The following is a 13459-nucleotide window of genomic DNA, read 5'->3' on the forward strand; positions in this document are numbered from 1 at the left end:
GGTTTTCAAGCTGCCTCTTCCCCCCCCCCCACACACACACACAGTTTAACAGTAGTAGGAGGTCAAGAGAAAGAGGGTGAGAGAGAGAGAAGAGTAAGTTGGTGAGAGAGAGAGAAAAGAGAAAGAGGGTGTTGGTTTTATATTTTTATTATCGTCTAATATTTTGAAAGCTGAATTTCTAATAAAATGTGCATCTATAGGAGATAATGCCTGGGAATGTGTTCCCCCCCCACAGTTTAACAGTGGTGTGACGTCAAGAGAAAGAGGGTGAGAGAGAGGGAAGAGTAAGTGGGTGAGAGAGAGAAAGAGAGAGAAAAAAAAGAAAGACGGTGTTGGTTTTGTGAAAAAAGTTGTTATTTACAATTGTTCGCATTCTTGGCCTTTTGGTCAAGATCAAAGTGTAGTATCTGTTCTTCAGATGCTGCACTTCTATTTCTTGTTCTCTTTCGGTGGAGGAGAAATCCTCCACGACTGAGACAATTTTTATTTTTGTACCTTTTCTCCACGTTAAAAAACGACCCTGGTGTCTAACTGTCCCGTGGGGAGGCATAATAAATAGGTACAATTGTTCGCCATTAGTGGATGTTGACGTCACGTCACGTGACATGACTAAGCGTTTTTTTTTTTTAGTATGAATAACATTTTTTGTTTTAATTATAAAGTCTACACTTAATTTTATAGAAAATGATGTATATATAACAGAAAAAAAAAATTACTGGTTTTGTTGGATTCAAGTGGATCCCCCCCCTCCAGTTTAAGAGATAGCAGGTCACGTGGTAATATACAAAATGGCTAGCGTAAATATAAAGATCGGTTTTTTTATCGACGAATATTTTGAAAGCTGAATTTTTTTTTATTCCTGTACATTATTTCCTGATATTTTTCGTTAAAACTCTTGTATAAATACTATTTTTAACCAGTTAAATACGTTGGAGACATTGTCATGGAGTTTAATAATCTCTAGAACAAAGCAGAAGAGAAATTACAAAAGTATCGGTAAAACAAAGTGTTTGTTTACATTTGTTCGCCATTACTGGATGTTGACGTCACGTCACGTGACATGACTAAGCGTTTTTGGATTATGTAATATTAACATTAAAATGACAGGTTTTTTTTGGGGCCCCCCTAGGAGAGAAATGATCAGTTCACCCCCTTTTAATGGTCCGTTTGGTGTGGAATTTCGATATTTGTCATGCGGGTGATCAAGGTTCAATATGATACATAATTTGTCAACTTTGGTTGTGTCTGTCAAAAGTTTGAGCTGACGTCACGTCACGTGACACGTATTGAATAACGTTAAAATGACAGGTTTTTTGGGGGGCCCCCCTAGGAGAAAAACGATCAGTTGACCCCTTTCTACTGGTCCGTTTGACGTGAAATTTCGATATTTGTCATCCGGGTGATCAAGGTGCAATATGATACCAAATTTGTCAACTCTGGTTCCGTCTTTCAAAAGTTTTAGCGTTACAAACAAACATACATACATACATACATACACACCGATTTTTGCCTTTTATATATATAGAAGACTAGCAGGGCTACCCGGCGTTGCTCGGGACCGTATAAACAATGAAAAAACAAAAGCAGATATTGAACATATGTTTTATTCTTAGGGGAGAGGAATCTTTCATCTCTATGTATTATTTGTTTTATCTACCCCCGGACTGGTATTGTTCATGTTTTATCCCTAGCATAGGTAATTTACAGCATGTATATGAAATTGTTTTACCTTAGGGAGAAGAGAACAGGTAATATACAACATAATGTGTCTATATTACATCCCTGGCAACGCCTAGAAACCAGCTAGAACATGTATTTCAGTCAATGTTTATTACATCCTGGGCTATGCCGGGAAACCAGCTAATCTCTATTTAGTGACTTGACCACCAAAATACCTCCCTAAGTGTGTCCTTTCTTTTGAACTTATTAGATATAGGTATCTAGAAATGTGTGTGAAATTTTGTTGAATGCATTGTTCACTATGATTTTCTTATTGTTCTACACAATATCAACTGCAGCGAAATAAAACAGTAAACTTAGTGTAGTGTTAGAATAAAGAGCAAAGGAAAAAATTAGAATCATATTCTGTAATTGCAAATCTAAATTTGCTAGCGTGTACCAGTATTTGCCAGGTTGTGGAAATTTGGAATTTATAACGCATGTAGTGGCCTTTTCCTAGATACCTATTGCTAAAAATTATACTTTCATTTTGTTAGAAAAATCTCTCTTCGGATGCCCTGCATCATCCAAAATAAAAACAAATATTTTTATAATTGTTTCAGTACATTGCTACACATTGTGAAATTTGTTGACGTTTGTAAAAAAAAAATCATGAATGTGCTTATATTCCAAAAAAGAAAATATCAGTGCACAGTATTGAAAGTGTTCGAGATTCAAAAGTCTGTAACATTTCTACTAACTTCATAAGATGTCATGTGAGAAACTGAATTGAATATCCAGACATTATCTGAAGCGTTTTTATTTTGGTATAACGTATGTGTTTACAGTGAACCGTAACTTTTAATAAACAGCTTGGTATGCAATGACATAGGCTAAGAATCTTAGACAAAATATATATAAATTGGAAAAATGTGTGAACAAATGAAAAAAAAAAATGATCCGCTCCACTTGATGACATCAAGCACAGTAATATTTTAGTGAAGAAAATATGAAATTGATGTTCAGTGATTAGTTTGGATGAATGAGAAAATGTAATTGTTTGATGCATAAAAAATAACTCATTTGCTGTATTTGATATTAAGCAGCAAAATATAGTGATTTGAATATTAAGGAAAACATCAAATCAGATTATGTAAAAAAAAAAGATGAAATTAGAAAATATATATTTTCTGTTTATGAGTTTTGCCAATCAAAATTTTGTGGCAGAAATTGGGTGATTACCATGCAATTTTATTTTGATAAAATTCTTAAATTATTTCAATGTTTATTATAATTTCTTAGTAGTGACTTGTTATCATCAAAATCCGCCCCAAAGAGTGTCCTTTCTTTTATTAGGTATCAGAATAGGTATCCAGATTTCTACTTCTATACAAATGTGATATTTCGGATCTGTAGATAAACAATTTGTTGCATATATAAGCTGAGAATTGTTCTCTCTCATTCTCTCTCTCACACACCCACACATTCTCACTTTTATAGATATAATAGATAAATTATGCTAGATATATTTCCATATACTGAATAATCTATATACAAATTTTCAAATCTGTAGATAAAAAATTTGTTGAGTATATAGGTTGAGAATTGTTCTCTCTCTCTCTCTCTCCTCTCACACATGCTCACTTTTATAGATATAATAGATAGATTATGCTAGATATATTTCCATATGTCTGAATACACTATATAAAAATTTTCTAATCTGTAGATAAAAATTTGTTGAATATAAAGGGTGAGAATTGTTCTTACTCTCTCTCTCTCTCTCACACACAGACATATTCTCACTTTTATAGACATAATAGATAGATTATGCTAGATATATTTCCATATGTCTGAATACCTTATATACCAATTTTCAAATCTGTAGATAAAAAATTTGTTGAATATATAGGTTGAGAATTGTTCTCTCGCTCTGTCTCTCTCTCTCTTGCTACCTCACACACACACACACACGCAAACATTCTCACTTTTATAGATATAATAGATAGATTATGCTAGATATATTTCCATATGTCTGAATACCCTATATACAAATTATCTAATCTGTAGATAAAAAATTTGTTGAGTATATAGGTTGAGAATTGCTCTCTCTCTCACAGACACACACATTTTCACTTTTGTAGATATAATAGATAGATTATGCTAGATATATTTCCATATGTATGAATACCCTTTATAACAAATTTAAAATCTGTAGATAAAAAATTTGTTGAATATATAGGTTAAGAATTGTTCTCTCTCTCTCTCTCTCTACCTCACACACACCCACACACACAAACATTCTGACTTTTATAGATATAATAGATAGATTATGCTAGATATATTCCATATGTCTGGATACCCTATATACAAATTTTCTAATCTGTAGATAAAAAATTTGTTGAATATTTTCAACCCTTATCCTCGAGTGGCGTCTGGGCCTTGATAAGTAGTAATGCGTATTTAGCAAAATATAAATATATATATATATAACAAATTTACTGAATTTCCATTACTAACGATTACTGTATTGTCCAATTGACTACTGCGCTTTTCAACCCTTATCCTCGAGTGGCCTCTGGGCCTTGAGAAGTAGTAATTACTAACGATTACTATATTGACCAATTGACTACTGCACTTTTTAACCCTTATCCTCGGGTGGCCTCTGGGCCTTATTGTCCAATTGACTACTGTGGACTTTTTAACTCTTATGCTCGAGTGGCCTCTGGGCCTTGATAAGTGGAAATGACTAAGTAACAAAAAATAGGTATATAACAAATTTACTGAATTTCCATTACTAACGATTACTATATTGTCCAATTGACTACTGTGCACTTTTCAATCCTTATCCTCGAGTGGCCTCTGGGCCTTGATAAATGGTAATGCGTATGTAACAAAATATACATATATATAACAAATTTACTGAATTTCCATTACTAACGATTACTATATTGTCCAATTGACTACTGCACTTTTAAACGCTTATCCTCGAGTGGCCTCTGGGCCTTGATAAGTGGTAATACCATCGAGTGGCCTCTGGGCCTTAATAAGTGGTTGTGCCTAAGTAACAAAAAATAGGTATATTACAAATATCCCGCATTTCCATTACAACCGACTACTACGGTGCACTTTTCAATCCTTATCCTCGAGTGGCCTGTGGGCTTTGATAAGTGGTAATGCGTATTTAACAAAATATTAATATATATATAACAAATTTACTGAATTTCCATTACTAACAATTACTATATTTTGTCCAATTGACTACTGCACTTTTCAACACTTATCCTCTAGTGGCCTCTGGGCCTTGATAAGTGGTAATGCCTATATAAACAAAATATAAATATATATATAACAAATTTCCCGACTTTCCATTACTAAGTATTACTATGTTGTCCAATTAACTACTGCCATTTTCAACCCTTATCCTCGGGTGGCCTCTGGGCCTTATTGTCCAATTGACTACTGTGCACATTTAACTCTTATCCTCGAGATGTATCTGGGCCTTGATAAGTGGAAATGCCTAAGTAACAAAAAAATAGATATATAACAAATTTCCCGAATTTGACTACTGTGCACTTTTCAACTCTTATCCTCGAGTGGCCTCTGGGCCTTGATATGTGGTCATATATATTTTTTACAAAATAACAAAATAGGTTGGAGTCGCTGAATAACTCATCCTCCCGTTAAAGCGGTTCCATCCTCTTTCCCCAATTTGACTACTGTGCACTTTTCAACTCTCGTCCTCGACTGGACTATGGGCCTTGATAAGTGGTAATACATATTTTATGAAAAATATATATATATATATATATATATATATATATATATATATAACAAAATAGGTTGGAGTTGCTGAATAACTCATCCTCCTGTTAAAGCGGTTCCATCCTCTTTCCCAAATTTGACTACTGTGGACTTTTTAACTCTCATCCTCGAGTGGCCTATGGGCCTTGATAAGTGGTAATACATATTTTTTTATAAATATATATATATATATACCAAAACAGGTGTGAGTCGCTGAATAATTCATCCTCCTATTAAAGCGATTAAATCCTCTTTCCCAAATTTGACTACTGTGCACTTTTAAACTCTCATCCTCGTGTGGCCTCTGGGCCTTGATAAGTGGTAATATATAGTTTGTACAAAAAAAAAAAATATATATATATATATATATATATATATATATATATATATAACAAAATAGGTTGGAGTGGCTGAATAACTCATCCTCCCGTTAAAGAGGTTCCATCCTCTTTCCCGAATTTGACTACTGTCCACTTTTCAACTCTCATCCTCGAGTAGCCTATGGGCCTTGATAAGTGGTAATATATATTTTTTAGTAAATATAGATATAAATATATATATAACAAAATAGGTTGGAGTCGCTGAATAACTCATCGCTGTGCACTTTTAAACTCTCATCCTCGAGTGGCCTATAGGCCTTGATAAGTGGTAATATATAGTTTGTACAATATATATATATATATATATATATATATATTACAAAATAGGTTGGTGTCGCTGAATAACTCATGCTCCCGTTAAAGTTGTTCCATCCTCTTTCCCAAATTTGACTACTGTGACCTTTTGAACTGTCATCCTCGAGTTGCCTATTGACCTTGATAAGTGCTAATATAGAGAGAAGAGAAACGGGGTGAGAGAGAGAGAAGATAAAGAGGGCGAGAGAGAGACAGAAGAGAATGAGGGGAGAGAGAGAGAGAAGAGAAAGACGGTGTGAGAGAGAGAAGAGAAAGGGGGTGAGAGAGAGAGAAGAGAAAGAGGTAGACAGGGAGAGAGAAGAGGGTAAGAGTGAGTTGAGAATGAGGGTGAAAGAGAGAGAGAGAAGAGAAAGAGGGTGAGAGAGAGAGAAAAGAAAGACGGCGAGAGAGAGAGAAAAGAGAAGAGAAGAGAAAAAGGGTAAGAGAGAGAGAAGAGGGTGAGAGAGAGAAGAGAAAGAGGTAGAGAGAGAAGAGGGTGAGAGAGAGCAGAGAAGAGGGTGAGAGAGAGCAGAGAAAGAGGGTGAGAGAGAAAGAGGGTGAGAGAAGTGAAAGAGGTAGAGAGAGAAGAGGGTAAGAGAGAAAGAGGGTGAGAGAGAGAAGAGGGTGAGAGAGAGATAGGTAGTGAGAGAGAGAGATAAGAGAAAGAGGTAGAGAGAGAGAGAAGAGGGTAAGACAGAGAGAGAGAGAGAGGGGTAGTGAGAGAGAGAGATAAGAGAAAGAGGTAGAGAGAGAGAGAGAGAGAAGAGGGTGAGGGAGAAAGAAGAGGGTGAGAGAGAGCAGAGGGAGAGAGAGAGAGAAGAGAAATAGGTAGAGAGAGAGAGATGAAGGTGAGAGAGAGCAGGGAAAGAGGGTGATAGAGAAGAGAAAGAGGTAGAGAGAGAGAGAGAGAGAAGGGTGAGAGAGAGCAGAAAAAGAGGGTGAGAGAGAGAGAAAGAGGGTCAGAGAGAGAGAGAAGAGAAAAAGGTGTACACAGAGAGTGAGAGAGAGAAGAGGGTAAGAGAGAGAGAGAGAAGAGGTTGAGAGAGAGAGAGAGATAAGAGAAAGAGGTAGAGAGAGAGAAGCGGGTGAGAGAGAGAGAAGAGGGTGCGAGAGAGAAGAGAAAGAGGTAGAGAGAGAGAAGCGGGTGAGAGAGAGAGAAGAGGGTGCGAGAGAGAAGAGAAAAAGGTAGAGAGAGAGAAGAGGGTGAGAGAGAGAGAAAGAGGATGAGAGAGAGAAGAGAAAGAGAGAGAGAGAAGAGGGTGATAGAGAAAGAGAGTGAGAGAGAGAAGAGAAAGAGAGAGAGAGAGAAAGAGGGTGAGAGAAGAGGGTAAATGTGCATCTTTTTTTATAGTAGGTAATGCTTGGGAGACTGTGCACATTGCCTCCTCCCCCCTCCCCCCTACAAAAGCGGTTCCATTCATAAGAAAACAAACTCGTATAAAAGTAATTTTCGTGTATTTAAGCGGCCTCATACTGATAGCCACCCCCCTTCCAGAGAGAGAGAAATATGGTGATAGAGAGAGTTAGGAAAGGTGTAGAGATAGAAGAGAGTGAGAGAGAGAGAGAAAGACGGCGAGAGAGAGAGAGAAAGACGGCGAGAGAGAGAGAGAGAAAGACGGCGAGAGAGAGAGAGAGAGAGAGAGAGAGAGAAGGGAAAGAGGGTGAGAGAGAGAGTAGATAAAGAGGGTGAGAGAGAGAAAGAGAAGAGAAAAAGGTCTAGAGAGAGAGAGAGAAGAGAGTGAGAGAGAGAGAGAGAAATATGGTGAGTCGAGTTGATCCTCTCTCTCTCTCACTCTCTTCTCTCTCTCTCTCTCTAGACCTTTTTCTCTTCTCTTTCTCTCTCTCACCCTCTTTATCTACTCTCTCTCTCACCCTCTTTCCCTTCTCTCTCTCTCTCTCTCTCGCCGTCTTTAGAGAGAAGAGAAACAGGGCGAGAGAGAGAGAGAAGATAAGAGAAGGGAAAGAGGGTGAGAGAGAGAGTAGATAAAGAGGGTGAGAGTGAGAAAGAGAAGAGAAAGAGGTCTAGAGAGAGAGAGAGAGAGAGAAGAGAGTGAGAGAGAGAGAGAGAAATATGGTGATAGAGAGTTAGGAAAGGTGTAGAGATAGAAGAGAGTGAGAGAGAGAGAGAAAGACGGCGAGAGAGAGAGAGAAAGACGGCGAGAGAGAGAGAGAGAGAGAGAGAGAAAGACGGCGAAAGAGAGAGAGAGAGAGAGAGAAAGAGGGCGAGAGAGAGAGAGAGAAAGTGGAAAATGTGCAAGCGACCTAATTTTCGTTTACATAAGCGGCCTGATACTGATACCCCCCCCCCTCCCCCTTCAAGTTAACAGAGTTAGAATGTATAAACAAAATGGCTAATCTTTGTTTACATGTAAATTACAAAGAGCAAAGTCATCTTCGCCGGCAAAAAACTTCGAGCAAAAATAAAAACATTTTCCCTACGTCAATTTTCGTGTAATTTTGGTTTTTTTTTTATTTTTGGAGTGCGATAATTACGTTGGTAATAACGGTTCGAGTCGAAAACTAATATTTAACTGTGTTATAGTATCAATTTCTCCTCCGAAGGCAGTTTTAACGTACCTCAGCTGCAGCCGACATTTTACTGAGCTGACGTCACGTCACGTGACACTTAATGAATAACGTTATAATGACAGGATTTTTGGGGCCCCCCCCTGGGAGAAAAATGATAAGTTCACCCCCTTGTAATTGTCCGTTTGACGTGAAATTTTGATATTTGTCATGCGGGTGATCAAGGTGCAATATGATACATAATTTGTCAACTTTGGTTGTGTCTGTCAAAAGTTTGAGCTGACGTCACGTCACGTGACACGTATTGAATAACGTTAAAATGACAGGTTTTTTGGGGGGCCCCCCTAGGAGAAAAACGATCAGTTGACCCCTTTCTACTGGTCCGTTTGACGTGAAATTTCGATATTTGTCATCCGGGTGATCAAGGTGCAATATGATACCAAATTTGTCAACTCTGGTTCCGTCTTTCAAAAGTTTTAGCGTTACAAACAAACATACATACATACATACATACACACCGATTTTTGCCTTTTATATATATAGAAGACTAGCAGGGCTACCCGGCGTTGCTCGGGACCGTATAAACAATGAAAAAACAAAAGCAGATATTGAACATATGTTTGATTCTTAGGGGAGAGGAATCTTTCATCTCTATGTATTATTTGTTTTATCTACCCTAGGACTGATATTGTTCATGTTTTATCCCTAGCATAGGTAATTTACAGCATGTATATGAAATTGTTTTACCTTAGGGAGAAGAGAACAGGTAATATACAACATAATGTGTCTATATTACATCCCTGGCAACGCCTAGAAACCAGCTAGAACATGTATTTCAGTCAATCTTTATTATATCCTGGGCTATGCCGGGAAACCAGCTAATCTCTTTTTAGTGACTTGACCACAAAAATACCTCCCTAAGTGTGTCCTTTCTTTTGAACTTATTAGATATAGGTATCTAGAAATGTGTGTGAAATTTTGTTGAATGCATTGTTCACTATGATTTTCTTATTGTTCTACACAATATCAACTGTAGCGAAATAACACAGTAAACTTAGTGTAGTGTTAGAATAAAGAGCAAAGGAAAAAATTAGAATCATATTTTGTAATTGCAAATCTAAATTTGCTAGCATGTACCAGTATTTGCCAGGTTGTGGAAATTTGGAACTTATAACATATGTAGTGGCCTTTTCCTAGATACCTATTGCTAAAAATTATACTTTCATTTTGTTAGAAAAATCTCTCTTCAGATGCCCTGCATCATTCAAAATAAAAACAAATATTTTTATAATTGTTTCAGTATATTGCTACACAATGTGAAAGTTTTTAACGTTTGTAAAAAAAATCATGAATGTGCTTATATTGCAAAAAAGAAAATATCAGTGCACAGTATTGAAAGTGTTTGAGATTCAAAAGTCTGTAACATTTCTACTAACTTCATAAGATGTCATGTGAGAAACTGAATTGAATATCAAGACATTATCTGAAGCGTTTTTATTTTGGTGTAACATATGTGTTTACAGTGAACCTTAACTTTTAATAAACAGATTGGTATGCAATGACATAGGCTAAGAATCTTTAAAATATATATAAATTGGAAAAATGTGTGAACAAATGAAAAAAAAATGATCCGCTCCACTTGATGACATCAAGCACAGTAATATTTTAGTGAAGAAAATATGAAATTGATGTTCAGTGATTAGTTTGGATGAATGAGAAAATGTAATTGTTTGATGCATAAAAATAACTCAGTTGCTGTATTTGATATTAAGCAGCAAAATATAGTGATTTGAATATTTGGGAAAACATCAAACCAGATTATGTAAAAAGAAAAAAAAAAGATGAAATTAGAAAATATATATTTTATGTTTATGAGTTCTGCCAATCAAAATTTTGTGGCAGAAATTGGGTGATTACCATGCAATTTTATTTTGGTAAAATTCTTAAATTATTAGAATGTTTATTATAATTTCTAATTAGTGACTTGTTATAATCAAAATCCGCCCTAAAGAGTGTCCTTTCTTTTATTAGGTATCAGAGTAGGTATCAAGATTTCTACTTCTATACAAATGTGATATTTCAGATCTGTACATAAAAAATTTGTTGAATATATAGGTTGAGAATTGTTCTGTGTCGCTCTCTCTCACACACACACGCATTCTCACTTTTATAGATATAATAGATAGATTACTCTAGATATATTTCCATATGTCTGAATACCCTATATACAAATTTTCAAATCTGTAGATAAAAAAATTTGTTGAGTATATAGGTTGAAAATTGTTCTCTCTCTCTCTCTCTCACACACACATTCTCAATTTTAGAGATATAATAGATAGATTATGCTAGATATATTTCCATATGTCTGAATACCCTATATACAAATTTTCTAATCTGTAGATCAAATATTTGTTGAATATATAGGTTGAAAATTGTTCTTACTCTCTCTCTCTCTCTCTCTGGCTACCTCACACACACATTCTAACTTTTATAGATATAATAGATAGATTATGCTAGATATATTTCCATATGTGTGAATACCCTATATACAAATTTTCTAATTTGTAGATAAAAAATTTGTAGAGTGCATAGGTTGAGAATTGTTCTCTCTATCTCTCACACACACACATTCTAACTTTTAAAGATATAATAGATTATGCTAGATATATTTCGATATTTCTGAATACCCTATATATAAAAATTTGTTGAATGTATAGGTTGAGAACTGTTCTCTCTCTCTCTCTCTCTCTCTCTCTCGCTCACACACACACACATTCTCACTTTTATAGATATAATAGAAAGATTATCCTAGATATATTTCTATTTGTATGAATACTCTATATACAAATTTTAAAATCTGTAGATAAAGAATTTGTTGAGTATATGGGTTGAGAATTGTTCTCTCTCTCTCTCTCTCTCTCACACACACACACACATTCTCACTTTTATAGATATAATAGATTATGCTAGATATATTTCCATATGTCTGAATACCCTATATACAAATTTTCAAATCTGTAGATAAAAAATTTGTTGAGTATATAGGTTGAGAATTGTTCTCTCTCTCTCTATCACACACATTCTCACTTTTATAGATATAATAGACAGATTATGCCAGATATATTGAAATATGTCTGAATGCCCAATATACAAATTTTGAAATCTGTAGATAAAAAATTTGTTGTATACATAGGTTGACAATTGTCCTCTCTCTCACACACACACACACATTCTCACTTTTATACATATAATAGATAGATTATGCTAGATATATTTCTATATGTCTGAACACCCTATATACAAATGTTCAAATCTGTGGATAAAAAATTTGTTGAATGTATAGGTTGAGAATTTTTATCTCTCTCTTTTTCTCTCTCTCTCTCTCGCTATCTCACACACACGCATTCTCACTTTTATAGATAAAATAGATAGATTATGCTAGATATATTTCCATATGTCTGAATACCCTATATACAAAGTTTCAAATCTGTAGATAAAAAATTTGTTGAATATATAGGTTTAGAATTGTTCTCTCTCTCTCTCTCACACACACATTCTAACTTTTGTAGTTATAATAGATAGATTATGCTAGATATATTTCTATATGTCTGAATACCCTATATACAAATTTTCTAAACTGTAGGTAAAAAATTTGTTGAGTATGTAGGTTAAGAATTGCTCTCTCTCTCTCTCACACACACACACACACACAAGTTCTCACTTTTATAGATATAATAGATAGATTATGCTAGATATATTTCTATATGTCTGCCTACCCTATATACAAATTTCCAAATCTGTGCCCAAAAATGTGTGGAATATATAGGTTGAGAATTGTTCTCTCTCTCTCTCTCTCTCTCACACATATTCTCACTTTTATAGGTTATATAGGTTGAGAATTTTTTGCTCTTTCCATCACTCACATTCACACTTTTATAGATATAATACATAGATTATGCCAGATATATTTACATATGTCTGAATACCCAATATACACATTTTCAAATCTGTAGATAAAAAATTAGTTGAATATATAGGTTGAGAATTGTTCTCTCTCTCTCTCTTTCTCTCTCTCTCACACACACATTCTCACTTTTATAGATATAATAGATAGATTATGCTAGATATATTTCCATACGTTTGAATACCCTATATCCAAATTTTCTAATATGTAGATAAAAAATTTGTTGAATATATAGGGTGAGAATTTTCCTTCCTCTCTTTCTCTCTCTCTCTTTCTCACACACACACAAGCTGAAAATTGTTCTCTCTCTCTCTCTGACTCTCTCTCTCTCTCTCACACACACACACATGGTCATTTTATAGATATAATAGATAGGTTATGCTAGATATATTTCTATATGTCTGAATACCCTATATACAAATTTTTAAATCTGTAGATAAAAAATTTGTTGAGTATATAGGTTGAGAATTGTTCTTTCTCTCTCTCTCACACACACATTCTCACTTTTATAGATATAATAGATTATGCTAGATATATTTCCAAATGTCTGAATACCCTATATACAAATTTTCAAATCTGTAAAGATAGAATTTGTTGAATATATAGGTTGAGAATTGTTCTCTCTCTCTCTCTTTCACACACATTCTCACTTTTATAGATATAATAGATAGATTATGCTAGATATATTTCCTTATGTCTGAATACCCTATATACAAATTATCAAATCTGTAGATACAAAATTTGTTGAGTATATAGGTTGAGAATTGATCTCTCCCTCTCTCTCTCACTCACTCACTCACTCACTCACACACACACACACACACATTCTACCTTT

At 34.9% G+C, this 13459-nt stretch overlaps 1 protein-coding gene and 1 pseudogene across 1 annotated transcript in view; both read left to right on the forward strand.

Moving 5' to 3' along the window:
- Window positions 1–13459, forward strand: part of LOC145257514 (pendrin-like) — a 169312-nt gene that overhangs the window by 108736 nt on the left and 47117 nt on the right. The gene's annotated exons all lie outside the window — the stretch shown is intronic.
- On the forward strand, window positions 367–500 carry LOC145265182 (U2 spliceosomal RNA; annotated as a pseudogene).

Source organism: Euprymna scolopes, chromosome 3 (genome assembly GCF_053919585.1).
Source record: "Euprymna scolopes isolate OS-2025 chromosome 3, ASM5391958v1, whole genome shotgun sequence".
Lineage (NCBI taxonomy): Eukaryota > Metazoa > Mollusca > Cephalopoda > Sepiida > Sepiolidae > Euprymna > Euprymna scolopes.